The sequence below is a fragment of the Lolium rigidum genome, chromosome 7 (assembly GCF_022539505.1).
Source record: "Lolium rigidum isolate FL_2022 chromosome 7, APGP_CSIRO_Lrig_0.1, whole genome shotgun sequence".
Taxonomy (NCBI): domain Eukaryota; kingdom Viridiplantae; phylum Streptophyta; class Magnoliopsida; order Poales; family Poaceae; genus Lolium; species Lolium rigidum.
In genome coordinates, this window is record NC_061514.1 from 279,111,365 (window position 1) to 279,116,664 (window position 5,300).

Below are 5,300 nucleotides of genomic sequence, written 5' to 3' on the forward strand. Positions count from 1 at the left end.
TTCTTTCATGGCGTGGAGCAGAGTGGTGGTGTTGGTGTTTTTCTCCATGTACCGAGACATGTTTGCAGCTCTTCTCGGTGGTGGTGATTATTTTGTAGTTTTATATTGGGGCAATATATGTTTCTCTGGTAGAGGGAGGTTGCTTCAATTTAATTTTCTCAAAGTATATTTTTGCCTGGTCGAAACGTGCGTTGCACGTGCCACTGTTACTAGTCATCTTCTAAAGATAGACAATCATCTTTTCATGTGTTCGGCCGTTGAGGGCAAGACTCTTGGTTTATCCATCTGTCACACACATCACAGTTACACGTCTACTTCGTACAAGGGAAAAGGAAACTGTCTACATTCTGTCTTTTGATCGAAACAGGATTTGGATTTATGCGAACAGCCGCCCACCTATGGGCATCTTACAGCCAGCGAAAGAAACACAAGTTCTTCTAACATAGCCGCTTCTCGAAAATATCTGTAACTGATAGCTCCTTCCTGGTTTGCAAAAAAGATCGCTCTCTCCACCCAGTGTGACTATATCTTCTTAATGATCTGAATAACATCCTCGTCCTCAAGCTCATGCTCCTGCAGAGATCTTGCGAATTAATAATGCTAGAAAAGACCAGAGTGTACCTAACATCAGTGTGGTCAAGAAATGCATACCTTGCCAACCCTCTGAGGCTTGTGCTTAACGCTAGAACCCCACACCAGCGCACTGCAAGTTCACCATGCAATTAGCCCAACAGGTTGATTACGAGGAGACAAGCATTTACCGACATATGAGGCCAGCACTTACTATTTGAACTGTTTCGCCATGTCCTTGTGGATTTGGTTGCAGAAGTCTTCCACTGTTTTCCTCTTGGTTGATAAGATCACAGGGTCCTCATAGTCTGGGTTTAGACCTTTGGGTTTTGTGTACAGCCTAACCAGATCTAGGTATTCCCAGACCATCTCTAGAAGTCCATCAAGGTTCCATTCAAGATGGGCACTGTTGGCAGATAACAACGGAAGAAAGCGCTTTAACCATTGAAGGTTAATTTTTTTGAAGAGAACAAGCATAACAAGCAGCCAAGTAAACACTCACCTGATTGGGCAGTAGTGGGGAAGTTTGTCCAAGATATCCAGCTCTTCGACTGTAATCTGATCAATTTTGTTAACGACATAGATGCAAGGCATGTAAATTCTACTTCCCTCGATCACATCAATGAGATCATCTGCTGTTGCATCAAACCTAAGGGAGACATCAGCATTATGAATCCTGTACTCACTACAGATCGCTTTGACTGTGTCAAGGTCCAAGTGAGTGTTTGCTACTGTTGATGTGAAATTGATGCCACCCTTTTCTTTTCTCCTAAACGTCATATTGGGGGGTGTCTTGTTCAACCTAATACATGGAAAGCGCATACAGATTAGACATCACCTTCTCTCAGCAAGTAAGACAATCAGATAAATTCTTACATCGCAGAACAAACTGAACAAGTGACCAAGTAAAGGGGAAAATGTGATCCAATTTAGTCAACAACTGTTTCAGATAGAACACCTTACTAGAAGGAACATGATCACATGGAGGAACAAGAAAAAAATACTATCTTCCAGAGCACGTGGATGCCACTAATGTAATTGGATGAATGCCACATTGGCAACTAATAAAAATAATCATTTAGGTGGCTGACAACAATTTCATACAAATTGGGAGACCATGGAAAAGTGGGACAGCATGCCAATAATAGGACCAATGTCTAAGCTTTCTTAGTACTTGTCAAATACTGCTGAAACATCATTAACACCAGAAAGTATCAACATAGAAACTTACCGGATGCCAAACCCCTCGAGCTCTTTCTCAATGAGACGCTTGTGGGTTATTGGTTTTATGGCATCAAGAACAATCAGAATCACATTGCATGTCCTAGCTGTGCTGATAACCTGAAAAACATATCGATCATTAAGCTGAAGAGACACGACATATAACTCTTTAATGGACAGAATAGGGCACAATTCAGGAAATTCCTGGACCAACGTGTGCATAAATTGTCCTTTATAAAGTAATAGGCGCACATAACTTATTGCATTGCTAATTTTGATAACATGGGGGAAATCCTTTTTTGTGGTATTATGGTTGTTACAATATCAAAAAAACATATAAATTTTCGCTGAAATTATTTCTAAGGAAGATAAGTAGAACATACAGCAACATTAATTTTCAAAAACATATCTGGGTAAATTCCAGTACATATATTTAGTAATGATGTGTGTTATGAGCTAGAAACTAAAACATAATGGCAATTACAATAATGAGAATTGGCATTACACAGTACATTATACCAGATTTTTCCCCTACAAAAAAATAATCAGCAGGAAGCGACAATGCACTTTCGTATATGCACATACAGCTGCCACAGATGATTACAATAATAGGTAAATGGGGTGCTCAAATAACTCTAACAGAGATAGGTTTACCCAATGTTCACAGAAATACTGAACTACCAGTGTCATGAGAACTTGTAGAGATTATACCTATCCATGTATGATATGCCATGGCACGTTTGTAACCATATGTTAATTGCACTGCAAAAGTAGAGCAAAAGCTGGGCATATTACCTGCCTACCTCTACCCTTTCCGTCTTTAGCTCCTTCAATGATTCCCGGAAGATCTAGAAGCTGAATACGAAGTAGAGATGGTTAAAGACAAAGAACAAACATGCACTGGTAGCAAAGGCCAACTTGTAGCTTCTTTTGAAAGTAAAAAATATCACCTGAACTTTAGCTCCTTTGTACATAATAACTCCAGGAATGCATGTTAAAGTTGTGAACTCGTAGGATGCAACCTTGTGAACCAGATAAGGAGTACAAAGATAGTATATCAGCACTGAAACAAACATAATAGACCAGGAAAATGCAAGGACTATTAGTACAGCCAGAGCAGACCTCTGAAAAAGTCCCTGTCAACTTGTTCAGCAACGTTGATTTCCCAACAGAAGGAAAGCCCACCAAACCAACACGTGCATCTCCACTTTTTGTCACGTCGAATCCCTCACCAGCACCGCCACCACCTTTGGTTGTAGGAGTAAGCAACTCCGCCGCAATTTTGCAAGTTTAGCCTGACCAAAGGAATAACTGTGAGTACAATGATTCTTTTTTCTCAAATTAGTAATATGAGCTTAGCATAAGGAGATGCTCATAAGTATCAAATCATACAGAAGAATAAAATTGTTCAGCTAGTTGATGGAATGGGAGCTTGTGAATCTGTTCGGGGTATTTTTTAACCCTACAAGCAAGCTCTTACATGCTGCAGCATATAACCACAGCAGGGCATTGATGTGGCCGTTATGCAACAATTATGCATAAAGGTTCATGCACAACATGGGGAATCATGCTATCGAATTTGATAAAATCAACAACATCCACACTCTGACAAGCCGATAATCCAACATGGGGAAACATGCTGTCGTATTTGATAAAATCAACAACATCCACACTCTGTCAAGCCGATAATCGAGATTAGAACTGATAACACCACCATATGGCTGGACAAGAGGCAAGGTATGTGCAGCATCAGCGCAATCACGAGGGCGTATTTTTTGTGCAATTGCTGAACTGTCTACAAGACGCTTCTTAGAATTCCTAGACAATAGCATGATATCCAATGAAATAGATTCCAGTTAACTGAAATAAACAGATAAAGAGCTTCATATCACCTTCAGACCGCCAAGATGGTGCGCAGTGGCTTTGTTCTTCTGTGTCTTCGCCATCTGTCAAGTAAAAGAAAATGAATAACATAAACACATGGTTCAGGTATGGATAAATTATTAAATTTGCCTTTGATTAATCATCTGAAATGTTCATATTTGTTTGTCCAATCCTTCAAGAGAAGCTCCACAGAGTGCAGCCCAATTTTAATAATTGTCAAGTGTTAATCCCGAACCATGAAACCAACTAATCATCAATTCAAACCATATTATTATCCGCTAAGTATTACTAGAAAAAATCATCCATGACATAGAAGACACGGGTAAGCAGCCTATGTGCTCGTACCGCAGAGTCCTAGTTACATAAAACCTGCAGCTTCTTATCAACGACGTAAGGAGGCCAACTCGACCTTTTCAACTATCAAATCACATGAAAAATAGGCATTGTAACTGAGTGAATTACCACCTAGCACCTGAAAACCCATTTATATCACCAAGCCACTTGATAAAACACGCTCACTTGGCAGTTGACATAAAAACTATCATTACCCGAAAGCTCCCTTTGCTTAAACTTGTCTTTTTGAGAATCAAGAAAACTTTGGTCCAAATCATTTCAGTCTGCTAAAAGTTCGAACTTTGAAGACCAGCAACTGAGACCAAATGGCACGAAAGCCTCACTAGCGCTCATATTCATCAAGCACAAGACGAAAAATTATGGGCTAGCATCCATCCTATCAGATCAAGAGTAGCAGCTCACACTCGCAGCTACATGAACAAACCACTTCCAGTACTGTAAAAATCAGTTCTAAATCTACACAGCAAGAAAACCTACGCCCCTGCTACTTGTAACCTAACATAGCCCCCAATCCAATCTGCCTACAACCTGAGCCGCAAAAGAAGCGAATCACATGCTACTAAGCAAACCACGTACTACAGCATCGAGTCTACCACTACCAATCGCAACCGCCAAACCCTCCGCCGTCGCGGCGGGCCGCCGGAGGGGTGGAGGCTACGGTCGCATCGGTCACGCACCTCATCCTCGATGTCCTTGATCTTCTGCATGACGGTCGCCATGGCTGCGGGCCGCGGAGGGGCGCCGGGGAAGGTTGTCGAGGTCTTGCCGGCAGCACGCTGGCGGTCGCGGCGTCGCTCGCCTGGATGCGGAGGTGAGGGAGGGGGAGGACTGGAGGAGAATGTTCCCGAAGCGGCTCGAGGGTTTTGGTTCGGCGGCGGACTCGCCGTGGGCTTACTTTCGAAATGGGCCTTCGGGAAAAAAGAATCAAGGGCCCGGAGGCAACGCAAAAAGTTTGATTAAGGGAAAAAAAAGGAACCGGATATATAGTTCGGGGTATTGAACCCGACGTGAATCGAACACGCAACCTTCTGATCTGGAGTCAGACGCGCTACCATTGCGCCACGGATCCGGTGTTGAAACCAACGATATCGAAAGATATTAGTAGACATTTTGGTTTCGTACTAACATTAGAACTACGACACTGCCATAGACATTCTCGTTACTAGATGACACCCCGCGCGTTGCCGCGGGACCATCATAATCAAACTATTCGACACTGGAATTGTTGAAAAACCTTACAATAAAAATGTAGCATAACATGAAAGGTAATA

The 5,300-nt window shown here is 42.0% G+C and overlaps 1 non-coding gene and 1 pseudogene across 1 annotated transcript; both read right to left on the bottom strand.

Moving 5' to 3' along the window:
• Nucleotides 1-213: 213 nt before the first annotated feature.
• Nucleotides 214-4,783, bottom strand: LOC124676659 (annotated as a pseudogene).
• Nucleotides 4,784-5,026: 243 nt separating this feature from the next.
• TRNAW-CCA lies at nucleotides 5,027-5,098 on the bottom strand. Its single transcript has one exon. It is a non-coding gene; the product is annotated as a tRNA-Trp (tRNA).
• Between the last annotated feature and the right edge of the window lie 202 nt (nucleotides 5,099-5,300).